This window comes from Mirounga leonina, unplaced genomic scaffold, assembly GCF_011800145.1.
Source record: "Mirounga leonina isolate KUSES-001 unplaced genomic scaffold, KU_Mleo_1.0 Mir_174, whole genome shotgun sequence".
NCBI lineage: Eukaryota > Metazoa > Chordata > Mammalia > Carnivora > Phocidae > Mirounga > Mirounga leonina.
Window position 1 is genome coordinate 34,258,429 of NW_023270451.1, and position 20,314 is coordinate 34,278,742.

The 20,314-nt window shown below is 36.8% G+C and overlaps 1 long non-coding RNA gene across 1 annotated transcript in view; it reads right to left on the bottom strand.

The window, feature by feature from the left end:
• Positions 1–20,314, bottom strand: part of LOC118020837 — a 128,494-nt gene that overhangs the window by 21,652 nt on the left and 86,528 nt on the right. Inside the window, exon 2 of the long non-coding RNA XR_004682023.1 lies at positions 16,263–16,379. This is a non-coding gene — a long non-coding RNA (uncharacterized LOC118020837). The remainder of the gene's footprint in view (positions 1–16,262; positions 16,380–20,314) is intronic.

Here is a 20,314-nt window from a genome sequence, read left to right on the forward strand (position 1 = left end):
AAGAAAGAAAGAAAGAAAGAAAGAAAGAAAGAAAGAAAGAAAGAAAGAAAGAAAGAAAGAAAGAAAGAAAAGAAAAGAAAAGAAGAAAAGAAAAGAAAAGAACTCCAAATTAATTGGAAGGGAAAATGTATGCACTGTAAATGATAAGCAGACAAGAAAGAAGTGTGACTTCTTTTTGGAATTCTTTATCTAAATAGTCCATGGAAAATATGACCCTCCATCTTCAGGGGGAAACTGATAGGCCATAACGTGAGCAAAACATGGAAACAGTTTATTGAAATTAACCACTCTGATGTATAATCTCCTGAGGTTTGACAAATCCACCTGATTTTGGACTAAAAGTTAGCAAAGCAAAGCATGAACTGCTTTACGTTACAGTTTACCAGAAGACAATAAGATGAAAAAATGCTGGGTTAAGTGTACTGGCTCTAGAAGATCCTTTAATATTTAATTGTGAAATGTTTTCTGGTTTCCCGATTCCTGTTACCTGAGTTTGTTTATACAGGCTGTGGGAAATTGCCAGGATAATTGTTTTTGGTAGGAAGGGAACACTATTCAAAGTAATAGAATTTAGAACAATTTTCTTTTATCAAAGGTTAATTTTTGGGGTAGCTTTCTATAAAGTTCCATCCTATTTTGTAGTCACATTAAAATGTCAACGGACTTTATGGATTGCCCAATGATGCCAAAGATACAGAAATACCCACCATGGTGGGAAGAAGGGACACAGCAGTGTTATTAACAATACTTTTGTTATTAACAGGAATATATAAGAGGGGAATTCAGTGAAAATGGCTGGCATCCAAGTATACAGCTAATCTTTTCTTCAGTTGAAGTTGTGGATTCTAATCAGTGGCTCAGAAGGAATGAGATTGGTGAATCTCACAGAAGAGTTTTTGAGAAACTTTTATTACACAAAAAGCTTTTGAATGAGGAAGTAGGCCTTTAAATGGGATGGCCTCTCTCAGATATTTCGCTCATTTCCAGTAAATCCTCCTAAAAAATGAACACTGCTTCTAACTGAACAATCACAGTATTTCAACATACCCAAGGCAAACTGGGTAGGGAAAGCTGAATTATGATGAAAGCCTGTGTACTATTATGACCTTTCTCATGACCATAATTGATGGATGTGCCCCTAAAACACTTTGCAGGGCTGTTGATATATTTAGAAATGCGCCTGTGACTCATTATGCCCATAATTTGGCAGTAAATAGGGGCAGATTATCCCAGTGGCTATGGAGACAACTCATTACCCAAGGATGTGGTTCTTTCATGTGTAATCACCTTTTGTAGAATGTACAGTTGTCTCCTTTTTGAAACTGTACAGCCTGGGCTCAGAGTTTCATAAGCTAAACTCTATTTTTTTTATCAGTATAAATTCAAAATAATCAAGTTCAAAACATTTCAACATCCTTTCTGGTATGAATGCTAAAAAAATCCTTTACTTAAAGGCTTATATAACTGACCTTTGGCTTCTGCCTTGGATATAGAAATGTGGAGAGTGTCACTTCTCTATCAAATAGAAGAAGCTGGATAAACTACAAATCTTGATTTTTCTTGAGCCTAAAGAAGTAAGTTTACATGGTATCCAGCTAGTCTAAAGCCTAAGAAGAGAAAGATATCTTTAAGGAGAGAGGGAATATAAGTATGGGCTTACTAGTGAGAAGAGAAAAAGCCAGGATTGCCATACAAGTGGGTAAGAAACATCCAGTTAAAATTTTTAATAAATTCCTAAAATCCAAGAGTGGGCCATATGAAAATATGGAACCCCTGGAAATTACAGATGTAAGGAGAATTTATACCATCTCAGTTATTCTTCTCCATGACTCTGTGATTCTCTACTAATAAAACAAAGAATACCTTTCTTGCCAAGGGTAGCAAGAACCAAATAAACAGCAACAGCAGTCTACCACTGTGGGATTGTCAAGAATGAAGAGAAACCCTCTCTGAAGTCTAGGTACACAGAGAAGGTCTATTGCTAAGGGTGGAACAGTAACATTAAGAACTCATGGGCAAACAGGACCCCACCCTAAACACAAGGTAATGCAAGAGGAATTTGGAGCCACTGATACAGTCAGTGAACCCATAGCAACAACCAAACTCAAACCCAGCTCACTTCTGAGTAGGCTGACCTACCACCCCACAATAACAGCCTAGCAGAACACAGATAAGCCTATTTCCAAGAATAAATACTAGTTATCTCACTCTCTAGTCTTCACACGATACCCACTATTCAATGAAAACTTATGAGACATAGAAAAACAAGGACAAAACAACCCACTGATATGAGGAAAAGCAAGTGACAGACCCAGAGATGACCTATATGTGGGACCATAATATAGTGAATTTAAAATCACTGTAATAAAGATATTAAAGACACTATCAGGAAAGGTGGTCAACATGCATGAACAGATACTGAATTTCAATGGAGATAATGAAAACTAGAGGAGTCAAATAGAAATGCTAGAAACAAATTCACAGAAACAGAAATGAAGAAAGTCCTCCACTGTCACTGACATAGACATCTTGCAGCTGAAGAAAAAACTCGGCAAGTGTTAAGATAATTCATTAGAAATTACATAAACTGAAACACAAAGAGATAGAGAATGAATAAAACCAGTGAGAGCATCCCAGGCTACAAGATGTTATCAAATGGTCTAACAAAACCAATTGAAATCCCAGGAGAAGACAAGAGAGACTGGGACAGAATAAATATTTGAAGAGATCATGGTCAAGAATTTTCCAAAAATAATGAAGGATATCCAATGTGCAGACCCCAGAAGCTCAGAGGCCTCCAAGCAGAATAAACACAATTTTTTTAAAAAGCCAGACATATATACAAGGTGTTAAAAACCAAAAAGAAAATGGGCGCCTGGGTGGCTCAGTCGTTAAGCAGCTGCCTTCGGCTCAGGTCATGATCCCAGAGTCCTGGGATCGAGTCCCACATCAGGCTCCCTGCTCAGCAGGAAGCCTGCTTCTCCCTCTCCCACTCCCCCTGCTTGTGTTCCTGCTCTCTCTCTCTCTCTCTAATAAATAAAATCTTAAAAAAAAAAAAGAAAAGAAAATCATAAAACAAGAATGAAAATGCCACATTACATATAGAGGAACAAAGGTAAAACTGCCAACAGATTTCTCATCTGAAAGTACGAGAACCAGAAGACATGTTGAAAGAAAAAAACTGCAACTGAGAATTCTATACACAATGAAAATATCCTTCAAAAATGAAGCCAAATTAAAGAGTTTTTCAGATGAAGATAAGCAAATTAATTACCAATACACAAAGCGTTATCAAATGTAAAAAGAAGTTCTTCAGGCAGAATAAGTGTAAGACAGAAATGGAAATGGTTAAAATGAAAGTAAATACAAAAGATTTTTCTTATCTGTTTTTTTAAAGATTTTATTTATTTATTTGACAGAGAGAGATAGAGATAGTGAGAAAGAGAGCACAAGCAGGGGGAGCTGCAGGCAGAGGGAGAGGAAGAAGTAGGCTCCCCCCCGAGCAAGGAGCCCAATGTGGGGCTCGATCCCAGGACCCCAGGATCACGACCTGAGCCGAAGGCAGCCACTTAACCAATTGAGCCACCCAGGTGCCCCAGATTTTTCTTATCTTTAATGTCACTAAAAGAAAATTGACTGTCTAAAGCAAAAATAGTACAAATTTATTGTGTGTTTATAAAATATATGAAAGTAAAATCTATGGCAACAATGACTCAAAGGCTGGGAGGATAGAAGTAAAAGTATACTATTATTGGTAAAGTTCTCAAACCTATACATTAAGAGGTATAACATTACATGAATATAGACTGCAACTAATTAGAGAGGTATATTGCCAATGCTATGGAACGAGATAAAAAGTAGCAAAAATAGTAATTCAATAATGGAGATAAGTAAAATGGAAATTTTAAAAATACTCAGGGTCATGATATCAAGCCCTGCTTCAGGCTCCACACTGAGCATGGAGCCTGCTTGAGATTCTCTCTCTCCTTCTTCCTCTGCCCCTCTGTGCAACACCCACCCTACCCACCCTGCTTGTGGCAGGTGTGCTCTCTCTCTCTAAAAAAAATAATAACAGTAATAATCCAAAAACACACAGAAAAAGAAGAAAAAGGAAACAAAGAAAAAAGGAAAAAGGAAACAAAAGCAAGATGGTAGATTTTAATCCAACCACACCAATAATTATATTAAAGGAAAGTGGTCAAAACAAACTAAATAAAAATCAGATTCTTAGATTAAAAGAGAAAAAAAGCTAGATGTAAATATATGCTGATTACAATAAAACCAGTTTAAATTTAAAGACTCAAATAGGTTAAAAGCAGAAGTATGGGAAAGATATACCATACAAACACCAACCAAAAGAAAGATATAGTGACTCTATTAATGTCAGACAAAATGGATTTCAGAACAAGGAACATTTCTAGTGTTAAAGAGTGACATTACAATCCCGAAAGTATCTGTGCCTAAAAACAAAGATTCAAAATGCAAGCGCAAAAACTGATAGACCTGAGAGCAGAAATGGACAAATCCACAATTAGAGCTGGAAATTTAAATGTTCCTCTGTCTCTGTAATTGATAAAATGAGTAGCAAGAAAATCAGTGAGAATATGGGACCTGGACAAAACTAGCACCCTACTTGAGGTAATCAGTATTTATAAAACAAAGTATCCAACAACAGCACAATATCCATTCTTTTCAAGTTCACAAGGAACGTTCAACAAAATAGTAGACCATATTTGGGCTCATGAAACAAATCTCAACCAATTAATAATAACTAAAATCATATAAAGTCTGTTCTATGATACTAAAGTAATTAATCTAGATATCAGTAATGAAAAGATATTGAAAATTCCCACACATTTGGAAATTAAACAGACATAAATATTATAAATAACTCATGGATCAAAGAGAACATCATAAGAGAATTTACAGCATTAAATATTTATATTAGAAAAGAAAAAAAGGGCTCAAATCAGTTATCTAGCTTTTACCTTAAGAAATTAGAAAGTGGGGTGCCTGGGTGTCTCAGATGCTTAAGCATCTGCTCAGGTCATGATCTCAGTGTCCTCAGGCTCCTGGCTCAGTGGGGAGTCTGCTTCTCCCTCTCCTTCTGCCTCTCCCCCACTCATGCTCTCTCTCTCTGTATCTCTCTGTCTCAAATAAATAAATAAAATCCTTTTAAAAAAAGAAACTAGAAAGAGTACAAATTAAACCCAAAGTAAGTAGAAGAAAATTATAAAAATTAGAAGAGAAAAATCAGTGGCACCTGGGTGGCTCAGATGGTTAAGCGTCTGCCTACAGCTCAGGTCGTGATCCCAGGGTCCTGGGATTGAGCCCCATGTCGGGCTCCTGGATCAGTGGGGAGCCTGTTTCTCCCTTTCCCTCTGCCTCTGCTCATGCTCTCTGTCTCTGTCTCAAATAAATAAATCTTTTTTTAAAAAAAAAAGAGAAAAATCAATTAAATATTGAAAGGAAAATAATAGAATCAATGAGACTGGGTTTTTAAAAAGATGAATAAAATTAATAAATCTCTAAGCAGATTGACCAAAAAAAAAAAAAAAAAGAGGGAGAAAGTAATAGCAAGTCAGGGAGAAGATATAAATATCAGTAATTCAACAACTGAAAAGGAAGGGACAAATTCTTTGAAAGACCAACTGCCAATATTTATTCAAGAACAGACAATCTAAATAAGTATACATCTCTTACAGAAATTAAATTTGTAGTTAAAAGTTTCCAACAAGAAAAACTCTAGGACCAGATGAACTGACTGGCAGTCAGTTCTGCCAGATACTTAAGAAAGAAATAATATGAATTATACCCCAAATCTCCCAAACACTAGAGAAGAAGGGCACATTTTCTAATTCATGTTATGAGCCCAGCATTATCTTGATACCAAAAGCAGATGAAGAAATTGAAATGAGTCAAAAACTACAAACCATTATCTTTCATCAACATAGACATAAAAATCCTCAACAAAATCTTAGCAAATAAAATCAGCACTATGTACAAATGATGATAATGTATCATGATAATGTATCATGACCAAGTGAGGTGATTCTGGGAATAAAGAGCTGGTTCAACATTAGAAAATCAATCAGTATGATTCATTACGTGAACAGACTTAAGAAGAAAACCATACGACTATCTTAATTGATGCAGAAAAATAATTTGATAAAATTAGTCATCCATTAATCATGAAAATTCTCAGACATCTGGGAATAAAAGAGAATTCCTGAGTCTGACAAAGTACACCCATGAAAAGAGTACAGCTAAATGATACTTAATATAGAAAGACTGAATGTTTTCCCCCTAAAATCATGAAAAAGTCGGGCGCCTGGGTGGCTCAGTGGTCAAGCGTCTGCCTTCGGCTCAGGTCATGATCCCAGAATCCTGGGATCGAGCCCAGCATCAGGCTCCCTGCTCAGCGGGAAACCTGCTTCTCCCTCTCCCACCCCCCCTGCTTGTGTTCCCTCTCTCGCTGTCTCTCTGTCAAATAAATAAATAAAATCTTTAAAAAAAAAAAGATCATGAAAAAGTCAAAAGTAACTACTCTCACCACTTCTATTTAACACCATACTGGAAGTTGTAGTTAGTGAAATAAGGAAAAATAAATGAATAAAAGGTATAAGAATTAGAACAGAAAAAAAATAAACAAAGCTACTATTTGGAGAAAACAAAGAAAATCCTGTAAGAGTCTACAAAAACTCTAGTAGAGTGTCACAGATCTAGGCCAATATATAAATTCAATTTCATTTTGATATATTTACAATAAACAACTGGAAATTAAATTACTATAGTAAAATTTTTTCTAAAGTACATTGAGAATAGAACCAAAAAGCATGAAATTATGGTGTATACATCTAACAAAAGATGATCAATGTCTATATGTTAAAAATTACAAGATCTGATGAAGGAAATGAAATAAGACCTAAATAAATGGAGATATATACCATATTCAGGTAATGGAATACCAAATACTGAGCGAGTGCTCACACTGCCTGATTTCAGGACCAAAAAAGTTGCAGTTCCTTGACCACCTCACCTCCAATGATCTTATTCCCTCTGCCACTCATTTCCTGGTCATACTTCCCATGACCCTTCCCCCTCTCACCATCAGTTGATGACCTGGTTTCCTATTTCACTAAAATTAGAAACAATCAGAAAAGAACTTCCTTATTCTCCAACCACTGGTCTACCCACCTAACTCTGTCTTTGCATGTGTACTCTCCCTTCCCTGCTGTTCTTCCAGATAATCTACTATTCTAAGCCCACCCCTCCAGTTTAAACTAGTTCAATTAGTTTTTAGCACAGGGCATGGGAACTAGTTTTTAGCATGTGCTGAAGGACATCATTCTTGCAACTGGCTACTATCATTGTTGGAATTAATCAACATTTCATGAACCATCTGAACATAATCAATTTTCAATTTCCTCTGCATAGATTACACACTTTATGCATTCTTTCTCTTCATTCAGACTATCTCCCTCCCCATAGTTTCCACTCCTCCCTGGCCTGCCAGTGGAAGCAATTTTAGTGTTTTGGTGATCAGGGTTAAATTGCACCTGTAGATATTTAACTTTCTGGCTGCAGGCTGCATCTCGGCATCCATCCCTAAGGGCCATAACAAAGCGGTAGAATATGAACAAATTCTGTGCTGGGATCATTATTCAACCCCATTTATGAAGCAGGCATTCTGACCTCAGAAACTCTGGGCCCTAACCACCTCCGTGGATCCCAGAGACTTCCACACTCACTCTGCTTTAACCAACAGTGCCCTGATTTGACTCACTGCTATTGTTCATCCTTGGCTGGACTCCTGCCAGATCAGTGATAACCCTGTGACAGCTAAGCAGAGTATGTCCACTTTTCAAAACAAATTAAGAAGCATTATGTCACATGAAGAGAGATAAAAACTGGAAAAACAAAAAGCATTTAACAAGTGATCTCTTCCCCTTCCAAGAACCTGCCTATCTAGCACCTTCTGTTTCTCTCAGTTTTATATAAACTCATGCATCCTTGGCAGAAAGGAAAGGTCATGCCCAAGACTATTTTGCAGCATACTTCCCAACTATGATTCAGGTCCCACAGACCCTAGATATAAAACTCCCTACTTGGCATAGGGCAACGTTCTATACCAACGACCTGTTCTCTCACCAAGAACACAGGCCTACTCTTCCAGATACACAAAGGAGGAGCTCTGTCCTGTGACAGATGGTTCTGGCAAATAGAATCAGAATGGCCCTTTTATTATCAATCAGACCACACACACTGGCAGGAAAGTCTGGACCCCAGTGCTGGGCTACAACTGGCTCATTTAGCAGTCTGCCTTCAAAGTCCTTTCCCAGGTGAGCCATCCCATCTTGGTTCATAAGCCGCAGTTGTCATAATCAGGCTTTCGTTCCCCCTCATAAATAGTATTTTCTAGACTTACCTCCATTTCTTTATTTCTTTTTTACTCTGCCATTTCCCATTTCCCTTACTTTCCTCATGTATAAAATGAGAACTCCAGAAAAAGTTACTGAGCTTGCCAACTATTTTAAATATGAGACTTTTATTCTTTTGTTATAAATCAGGACTCTGAGGGGCACCTGGGTGGCTCAGTCGTTAAGCGTCTGCCTTTGGCTCCGGTCATGATCCCAGGGTCCAGGGATCAAGCCCCACATCGGGCTCCCTGCTCAGCGGGAAGCCTGCTTCTCCCTCTCCCACTCCCCCTGCTTGTGTTCCCTCTCTCGCTGTGTCTCTCTCTGTCCAATAAATAAATAAAATCTTTTAAATAAATAAATAAATCAGGATTCTGAGATTCAGGTAACATGAGTAGCAAAAGGTCACACAAGCGAGGACCAGTGTTCAAATATGAACTTGGAACTCTTGCCTTAAAGTCCTCCTATTTTCATTAAGACTATGCTCTTGTCAATATAGGCGATAAAGGAAGGACTCAGGGTATATTGTAGTGTATGAGGTCAAGGGCACTAAGAGATAGTACAGAACTGTGCTTGACACATAGTAGATGCTCATGCTAAAAAAAAATTGAATTACTCAATAGATACATTATTCATTGATTTCCAGATTTAATCAGCTTCATCAAATGTATGGCCATAATCCCTAAATTCTTGCTTCCTATCCCTGGCAAGCATGGTCTGCTATCACATGCTAACTGCTCACAGGGTCTAGCTGCTCTTAACCAGGGTCTGGTTTTCATGGGTTTCATCACACAAAGGTCAGCCAGACCCTGTAGGAAAAATGAGGTGGTAAGCAAGGGACAAGCACCTCTAAGGATGTAGGAGACAGCCAAGTGTGGCTTTGACATTTACAAAAGTTGGAAATATTTCTATTTAGAAAAATTCTATAAATATATCAAAAGCTATCCTTAAAGATAGCTAAAATCTTAAATTCCAACAAAGAAATGAGATTAATACAATATCCTCATAACTTTAAGGATTTGGAGAGAAAGAAAACTCTACTTTTAGCCAAACTGTGGAAGGAGCTGAGATGTCCTTCAATAGATGAATGGATAAAGAAGATGTGGTTCATATATACAATGGACTGTTACTCAGCCATCAGGAAGGATGAATACTTACATTTAAATCGACATGGATGGAACTGGAAGGTATTATGCTAAATGAAATAAGTCAATCAGAGAAAGACAATTATCATATGGTTTCACTCATATGTGGAATATAAGAAACAGGGCAGAGGATCATAAGGGACAGGAGAGAAAACTGAATGGGAAGAAATAAGGGACAAACCATGAGAGACTCTTAACTCTTGGAAACAAACTCAGGGTTGCAGAAGGGGAGGTGTTTGGGGGTTGGGGTAACTGGGTGGTGGGTTTTAAGGAGGGCACGTGATGTGATGAGCACTGGGTGTTATACGCAACTGATGAATTATTGAACTCTACATCTGAAACTAATGATGTACTATATGTTGGCTAATTGAATTTAAATTAAAAAAAGAAAACTGCTTTTAAATTTAGTTTATTAATTAAAAAGTACCAGATGTTTTGTTTTTCCTATAGAAAACCACTCAATACATTGTCTTCATTAGGTACCTTGTTTGAAGCCTTCCATTAGCGACATGAGTCAGCTGTTCGCTCTTTCTTCAGATCTCAAAGAGGTTAAAAAAAGAGTATTTCTATCATTGCTGATTCATGGTTACTAAAATAAATAACATGACTGCGGATCATGTGTATTATATTCATCCTGGCTCTTAAGGTTTAGTTCCAACAGTTCAAGTGTGGTGGTCTCTGAGGTGTTAGAGTGTAGGTTTAATTCCATGCAGCAAGGATGCTCCTCACACTGGACTAGGAGCTACCTCTGGAAGGCAGACTCCATGCCTTTCTCTTGTTTCCTTGCAACAGTCAGATACCCCACCATCAAATTCAAACTCACTGGGTCAGAAGCCCTTCGGAAGGGCACTGATTTTAGAGAGGGGCCCCAAATGCATAAGGCTTCTTACCCTAAATCCAGTGATATCTGTGAGAGTTGAAGAGATCACTTATTGCCTGTATATTTCTATTTACTTTCCAAATGTGGCATTTAAGCAAAAACTGATGTTTATCTGGTTCAAATCAGAGCCAAGTTATAGTGTCAAGAGAGAATCTTAATTTCTCAGAATATGTTTGGCCCTAGTGTGTGATTTATCAATTAGTATATCACATTTGATAGATGTGTTTGCTCTAAGTAGGGAACAGGCCATTAAGCATTACATATCCTGAACCTTCAGGAGAGGAAAATAACTTTGATTTCTCTGCTCTTTCATAATTAAGATGAATCACAGCTGATAAATAAATTTTCTGTATTGCTTAATACCTCCCAGATACCAGGATCAAGAACTTGGCAAGGCAGGTAAAAAGATTTCCATGAGCAAGAAGCAAATGAGAAAGACTTCCTCTCTGGAACGAATTCTTGGTAATTCCTGTGGGAAATTTTCTTTTGTCCAAACATCCTTCCTCTTCCTTTGCCTTGCCCTATTCTCAGTGTTTTTAAATACACCAGTTATGGCTTTCTACTAAGAGCTGGTAAATGGAGTTAGGGGAAAAGCCACAGTATAGTCCCTCTATTGTAGCCATGTAAATCAAAAGCAAGATATATTGCATAGCCACATGGGGACATCACATCTTCCTTCCTCCTGACACAACTTGTACAGTCATTAAAAGTGATTAAAGTCTTAGAGACCCAGACAGAGTCATATCTATTTTGGTACTGCTGGCTTGGTCTATCCCCCCATCCAGAAGGGAATCACCCTCTTTGTGTAAATGTTTGCTTTGTTGGAGATTCTTAAGCAGAAATTAATAGTATACATGCTTCAGGAGTATTAAATCATCCATGATAAACAATTCCCAGGCAATAAATAAATTTTCTGTATTGCTTAATACCTCCCAGATATCAGGATCAAGAACTTGGCAAGGCAGGTAAAAAGATTTGTGCACATGGATTTTGTGCACCCTAAGAATTGTGCACATGGATAGAACAACCCTTTTGGCATCTACATACTAGGACCATCTATAAAACAAAAAGCAAAGTAGACATCTGTCAATTAACCAATTAGCCTAATTAATGTTTTCTCTCAATGTAGATAGGTAACAAATTAATGACTAGGCAAGTACGAAATCTCTACTTTGTTTTATGTGGTGTAGATACAGTTAATGAATCATGAATGTGTGATACTCTTTGCCAGCAGTTACAGAACACACTTGGAACTTCTTTGGAAATCTGCTTTGATCTCTTGTTTGAAGTCATATGCCAATATTTTGGACCCGTGACATCAACTATCACCACCTGCAGGCTATTAAAGAGCTGAAACTACCCAGGTAGAATTGACACCAAGAGAAGTTTCAGTACAACACAGTCATGTGTTGAGGGAAGATTTGTCTAGGTGTTCAGGAAGCTCAATAAAGTTGCAAATATTTTTTTAAAATGTATACAAACACACACACAGACACCTATATATATATATATATATATATATATATATATACACACACATTATAGAGAGAGAAAAAGGAAGAAACAAAAGAACTTTCAGTTTTCTGTAGTCCAAATCAGGATTAAAGCAGTATTTAGGATATTCTCAGTAAAAACTGGATATTATATTTCTTTATAGGAATCAACAAAATAGAGCAAACTTACCTGAGGATACTTTGAGGTTCTGTCACTTTCCCCATCGTGCTGACCCAAAAACCTGGAGGATACACAGTAACAAAGAAACCAATTCCATGGGGCAAAAGTCTTATTTTGAATAACATCTTATTATAACTGACTTTGAGCCAAAAGAAAAATGTGGCTTTGGGCTGGGGGGGAGGGGGGTGCAGAGGGTGGGGAAGCAAAGGGGGAAGGAATTTATTCCATTTCTGTTGTCTGATTCACAAGTGCTGTTAAATATTTACCAGAAATCTGACAGCCGTTTCTTAACATTTGTTAATCACAGATAACATCATTCCATTAACAACTCAGTAAACTTCTTTAAGGTTGTGCAAGGTAAGTCTCACTACCTTAACACTGCTAACCCGTCCTTGGTAGAATAAATATTTGTTTTTGATTTCTCTATGCCAAGTTTTATGGGATCATGTAATCTAAATCTCCTTTTGTAAATAAGGTATGCCCTCAAGAGGATGAGAGTGCAGAATCTAAAGCCTTGTCTGCATTCTCTCTACAGGTCCTTGAATAAAGGGTTTCATGTCTCCAGAAAAATAGACTTCAGGCACTTCTGACAAGTACCCCAGCAGGAATGTCTTTGAGAAATATTTCAATGACAGTTTAAGGCTCCTTTGCACACATTTTCCCATATCCTCCAGCGTGTGTTGTCGTACATCTATCAGGGCACCCATGGCTGAAGATCGTGTTTTCCATTTTTCTGATTATCCTTACTTCTTTGTAACAATCTTCATAGAAGTCCAGCCTAATTTCTTTCCCAGAGCCTGTGTCGTACAGATCCTGATTTTCATGATTAATCTTACCCTGAATTAGCTGGGATAGAACTCTGATGATAGGTCATCCTGTGATGGTCATTAGCTGCCACCTGCACAAACACATCACTGAATGGGACTTGGGGTACATTGGTCTTGTATACGGAGTAGAAAGCTGCCTACATGGAGTGACTTCTCCAACCAGCCACACACACAAGTAACCTTTCCCCACTCACTGGTACTAAATTTCTATATAGAGGGTAAGTCATTTCACCAAAAACTCTCATAGCAAAGTACGTGGTAAGCATGGTAACTATCTATTTATTATTATTACTATTATTATTATTAGAATTCTACTTCTATAAAATACTCTAGGAAATGAAAAAAAATAACTCTATACAATACTGTAGGAAATGAAAAAAATTATTACTCATGTAAAAATGAATGACATCAGATTCTTCCTGAAAATATGTTTTGATAGAGGGAAGGGGAATGAAGAGAGGATAAATTACACTTATTAAGGAAATATCATGTCCCAAACTTTGTACTAGGTGCTTTACATAAATTGTTTCATTTTCATTCCTGCAGCCATGGTAAGCTATAGATAACATTACCTTCACTTTAGAGATGAATGAACTAAGTCTCAGAGGAATTAAGAAGTTTGTCCAAAGTCCCATGCCTGGTAAATAGTATGTTTGGTATTCAAATAAGTCATTTTAGCACAAAAGCTCAAACTAGTGAGGACTAGGGGTGATGAATCGCAGACCATGAAAAGCAGTGTACCTAAGATTTGAGTAAAGACAGGCTGGAAATGACCATAATATTTGGACAATTTGTCCTAAGTCAGACTATATCTAATAGAATTACTCTCTGCCCTTTTCCCCATTTTATCTAAAAGGAAGAAGTGTGTATGTGTGTGTGTGTGTGAGAGAGAGAGAGAGAGAGAGAGAAAGGAAGGAAGGAAGGAAGGACGGACACCAGACTCTTAGTTCCTTGAAAAAGAATGAGTTAAACTCTCTTACAAGTTTTTACCCAGATAGTGTTAAAATAAATATTCCAGGAAAGAAAGATTCAGAATTAGAAAAGCCGTAAGTGACACAATTGTCATTTCCAGCATTTAAATCAAGACCAATCACACAGAGCTCAGTGTTAGCCTGAGTCCCTTCCACCTAGTTTTCCGCTCTCCTTGCCAATAACCAGTCTATTTCATAAAGGAGTCCAAGGCACTGTGAACATGAAAATTAACTTTAAAATACTTCCTGAAGCATTACCAGAAATCATGTTTTCAATGTCTAAATGACTTGCATTGTTCTAAGTTTCCAAGCTGTGCCCAAGACCACAAAGATAAATGGGGCATTGGGACAACCATGTGAAGGACTATGTTGCAACATGAAATAAGTATACTGTTCAGCGTGAGTCATTTGCAAACAGAAAGAAGAATGGCTAGAAAAGGTAATGCTTCAGGACAAGAATACTTCAAATAAGACACAAAAACTTGTCTATATTCACATTCAGGTCAGGAAATACCACATGAGCTGAATGTTTGAGAACCAGCTGGCTGTGGATCACCCGGATTCAACAACTCAATTAATCCTATCTTCAGCTCTACAGCATAATCTGTGGTTCTCTACTTGAGCCACACAACAGAATCACCTGAAGAGGTTTTTTTGTTTTTAAACAACACTGATACCTGGGCTCCAACACCAGACATTTGGATTAATTGGTATAGGGCGGGGGCCAGGCTCTAATATTTTTGTAAAGCTTTCTAGGTGACTCATTGTGAGCCAGGGTTGAGCCCTACTATACTAACAGTACAAAATGAATTTAGAAAGTTTATCCCCACCCCTTAGGGCTGCCAGAACTGCCATCATGACTTTCACCTGGGAGTAGTTGGCCAAGTGACTGATGCCTGAGATGCAGTTGCCACATCTCTAAAATGGAGAGGAGAAGATCTTTCAGGCATGTGCTTTAGCATGGGGCTCAGATCATCATATTTTCAAAATAAATGTCTATGAGCCTAGACACTTTATTTTTCTTCAATCATATGCCTCTAGAATGAACAGAGAATATAACTTGTATGTGAACATATCTCTTAGATGTAACATTATTTCTTTTGCCTCTAACTTAAATTATGGCTTTAGAATACCCAAATTATTGGCTTGAAAGTAGGAAAATACTATCAACTAATATTTGTTCTATCTCTATATTCCCAAATTAGAAAAAGTGTTTCTGATGTGATGTTTGTTAATTTTATCTATTTTGTTTAAAACCGACCAGCTAGCCCTATACTTACGGCTTTATATCAAAGTTGGTAGTCTTGGTAACAAAAAACTCCGACTTACTGTTTGGACTTCAAATACTGTGTACCCTGTATTACTAAGAAATTCATGTCATTTTGTTGTAAGGTTGAAGGAAGAATTGAATTTGCATCTCTTTTATCTCCATTGTGCTACCACAGTTCCTCAAATAAAGTGGATGTTTACTATATATCTGTTAAATTTATTTCCAAAGACTTACTTCAGTGTTCCAATGATTAAATGATGAAACACAGACATATGACCCCAACCCTTGGTATCTGCTGTCAAAGATTCTAGAATCAAGCAAGTGAAAGCACCAATATTTCCTGTGCTACCGTATAGCTTAAATTTCAGAGTATTTTTTTGCTTTCATGAAAGTTTTATGAAAATCTGTATTTCTATATTTTGAGGGGTAGATTTTATTTCCTTTCTATTCTGGATCTGTAATCAAATCTTTGACAAATTAGTGAGATTTTCCTCCATGAATGTAGAAGGAACAGAAAGCCAACAAATAAAGATACTTCACAGAGGCATTTTGTCATTTGTAAAGAATTTTAGAGTACAGGGTAATTCTTTCTTGGCGAGAGCGAGAGTGAGAGAGAGAGAGAGAGAGAGCACAGAGAGCAGGGGAGAAGCAGAAGCACACTCCCCACTGAGCAGAAAGTCTGACATGGGGCTCGGTCCCGGGACCCCAAGATCATGACCTGAGCTGAAGGCAGACTTTTAACTGACTGAGCCACCCAGGTGCCCCCCAGGGTAATTCTTTCTTAGTGAATAAATAAAATGCCGCATTTTATAGAAGAGCACTCCTTAAATCATAGTAATAAAGGATAAAAGTATGACCCTATGTGACAGAAACTGTTAGTTGCTACCCAATATTTAGCTCCTACACTTTATTCCTTAGGGTCGAAATGTGCCGAGACTCAAGTGATAGTCTATGATTAGACTGAGTCAATCATAACAATTTTGTTCCTTTATTTCCCAGCCTTCCTTACAACTAGGAATAGTCACATGATCTAATTCTGGCCATGAAATGTAGAGGGAAGTCTGCCAGTTTTGTGTACCTGTTAAAAAGGAACAGACACTGAGGCATGGCTCTTTCCTCCAGCTTCTGATTTGAATAAGGTATCCTTAGATGACTGAAGCTTCAGAAGCCATCTTGTGACCATAAGGCAGCAATCCTAAGAACAAAAGATAACAAAATAAGAACCATGGAGCTGAAAGATAAAAAGATCCTGGATCTTTGATGGAATCATCAGGAGATGAATCAATGCCAGCAAACACCTATTGCAGACTTTTTATTATATGTGAAAAATTACTTAGAAGAAAACCACAATTTCCATGTATGAAATATTATGAAGCATAATATCTTCTCCCTATAAAATTCATAAGATAGTAACATTTCATCTGTGAGTGAGAAATAGTTTTTCATAACAAATCAATCATTAGGAAAGACATTTCAAACCCAATTTCACTGTTGCCCTCATTTTCCTTCCAGACCCCTGGCATTAAAAACAAACTCTATTACCTCAGACCACTACAGTCCTTACTGCCCTATCAACAGCTTGTCTTTCCATCTCTCTCAAATATATATGTGTTCATAATATACACATAATATATACTCAACTTCTCTGAATAATTCCATTCTCTTTAAAACATAGTTTTGAATGTTTGGAAAAGTGATAATAATGTGAGCAATAGGGTTTTTTGACTGCACAGGAGATTATTCTAACATACTTTAATTCCCATGACTAGCCCAATGCCCTTGCATTTTTTTTTTTTTTAAGGAATAGTAAACTGACCATTTAAATCAACTGTGTCCAAATTAAGGAGGTGTGAGCAAACTTATTTCCAAATTAACCAAAATGAGATACCCACAGAATAGCACAAGAGAGTAAAGATCTCTTAAACAGTTTTTCACCCATGTAACTCATCAGAGATCAGGATTGAGAGAATGAATTTACCTGGAAAACCCAAAAGCTATCTTCTAATCCTGATTACTTGCACAGACTTGGAAAATTACCTAAATTCTTAATGCCCTAAATACTAAATATACATAATAATAATTCTTCCTGTTTACACATAAAATGCTAAGGAAATTACCAATACCTCATAAGATGTTGAGGAAATTGCCAGTAAATTTTAAAGTAATGCACATAACAGTGCTATTAAAATGTTTCTTCCCAGGTCACCTAAGAGTCTGTTAAGCTTCCAACTCTTGATTTTGGCTCAGGTTATGATCTCAGAGTCTTCAGATCAAGCTCTGGGTCAGGCTCCATGCTCAGTGGGAATCTGCTTGAGATTCTCTCTCTCCCTCTGCCCTATCCCCTGCATTCTCTCTCTCTCAAATAAATAAATCTTAAAAAAAAAAAAAAAAAGAATGAGGAACACAGGAAATAATATAGAAAGACAGAGGAAAGGGGTGAAGAAGTTAGGGAGGAAGGAAGAAAGAAAGAAACACAAACTACCAAATCAGTATGAGTGGGGAATATAACCTAGAGACAGTAAAAGGACAACAAGGAAAAATTATAAACAACTTTATGATAATAATTTGACAACTTTAATGAAATGGTTAAATTCCTTGAAAAATATGATCTATCAAAACTCACTAAAAAGAGATAACCTAAATAGTCCTATATCATGGAAAATGAATTTATAGTTTCAAAACTTCCTACAAAAGAAAAGCCCGGACCCAGATAGTTTTACTTACTGATTTTATCAAACACTTAAGAAAAAAATGCCATGTATACACAAATTCTCATGGAAAAAAATAAAGTGGGGGGAGGGGCACTGTAGGCACATCCCCATTCATTCTATGAGGGCATCATTACCCTAATACCAAAACCAGATAAAGACATCCCATTAAAAAAAGTAAAGACCAATATATCTCATGAACAAAGACACAAAATTCTTCAGCAAAATTTTAGCAAATTTAATCCAACTATATAAAAAGAATAAAACACTGTATATTTTGGTTTTACTCCAGAAACACAAGGCTGTTTTAATGTTCAAAATCAATCAATGCAATTCATTAATTCTAGAGCCTACAAAAGGAAAGACCATATAATTAAATCAACAGATACAAAAAAGGGCCTTGACCAAATTTAACATCCCTTCATTTTAAAAACTCTCAGCAAACTACTAAGAGAACTTCTTGAAACTAAGAAAGAGCATCTATGAAAAACTTACTACTAATATCACACTAAATACTGACAGACTGAGTGCATTCCTCCTAAGTTCAGAAACAAGACAAGGATGTCCACTCTATTTCTATTCAACACTGTTGTGGAGGTCCTATCCAGGATAATAAGGCAAGAAAAATAAATCAAATGTATATGTATAGGGGGGAAATTATACTCCTTTTTATTCCCAGAAAATATGATAGCCTATGTAGAAAAACCTGTGAGATCTACTCATAAAGAAATGTTATTAAAATCAGTGAGTTTACCAAGATTGCAAGATATAGGGTCAATCTATAAAAATCCATTGTATTTCTCTATGCTAGCAACAAACAATTGGGAATTAAAATTTAAGATAAAGCATTACCACTTACCATAGCACCAGAAAATATTAAATATTTAGGGATAACCTTAAATATGTATAAGATATATAAGTGGCAAATATAAAACATTGCTGCTAAAATTAAAGACCTAAAGAAATTAAGAAATATATTGTGTTAATCAAGCAAAAGATTCAGTATTGTGAACATGTCATTTCTTCTCAAGTAGATCTAAAGATTCAACACAATCCCAATAAAAACTCAGAAACCTTTTTTTTATAGAAACTATCAAGCAGATTCTCAAATTTCTATAGAAATGCAAATGATCTAGAACATATATTTTTCAAAAAGATCAAAGTTGTAGAACTTATACTACCTGATTTCAAGACTTTATTATAAAGCTTCAATAATCAAGATAGTATGACTTAAATATATACATATGGATGAATGGAACAGAACAGAAAATACATAAATACAGGTAGGTCATATTTGGCCAATTCATTTTTATAAAGATGTCAGGGAAATTCAATAGAGAGGGGATAATCTTCTCAACAAATGGTACTGGAACAACTGACTCCCTATGCAAAAATAATAACAAACCTCACAACATACATAAAAATTAACTTAAAGTAACTCACAGGCCTACATGTAAAGCCTAAAGTTATAAAACTTTGAGAAGAAAACAGAGGAAAAAGTTCTTTCTGTCCTTGAGTTAAACAAAGATTTATTCTTACAGGGCACAAGAAACAAGAACTATAACAGGAAAAAAAAAAAAAAAAAAGAGGGTGCCTGGGTGGCTCAGTTGGTTAGGCGACTGCCTTCGGCTCAGGTCATGATCCTGGAGTCCCGGGATCGAGTCCCACATCTGGCTCCCTGCTCGGCGGGGAGTCTGTTTCTCCCTCTGACCCTCCTCCCTCTCGTGCTCTCATTCTCTCTCTCGCAAAAAAAAAAAAAAGAATGAATTTGATTTCATCAAAATTTAAATATTTAAAAGCCACTGTTAAGAAAATGTAAATGCAAGCCATAGATGGAGAGAAAAATGTTTGGGAAAACCTGTATCTGTCAAGAGCTATGAAGGGTCTGAGATTTTATACTCACAGCAAAACGACACATTAGCCTGCCATGGTTTCATGGATTCTAACAGAGGACCTGAGACTCCTGCATCATAAAAAAGGACTTCATTACTCACAGCAGAACAAAACCTACAGGGGTGACGTGCAGCTGAGCCCCAGCAGACACTGCACATGGAGAGGATTTGCATCACCCCTCAGTAACTCCAAGCTTAGAAAAGCCCATTTTTTTCAAGAGCAGCAAGCAAACCTGGGAGATACTCTTTGTTACCTTAGCAAACAAATTTTCCCTTTCCCAAAGGAAGACACTATCTCAATTGTCCAAGGCTTTTTTGCTATACAACCACCTTTAAAAACAGAGTCTGGAATAATAGGCGTCAGTGTCTCTGCTGGTAAAATCTGCAGAAACATGAGAATTCCAAAGAGAATTCTCTCCCAACAGTATCCAATGAAGAAAGTATGTCCAGAGCATATAAAGAGTTCTCAAAATTCAATAATAAGACCAACCACTCACAATTTTAGCAAAATAATTGAACAGACACTTCAC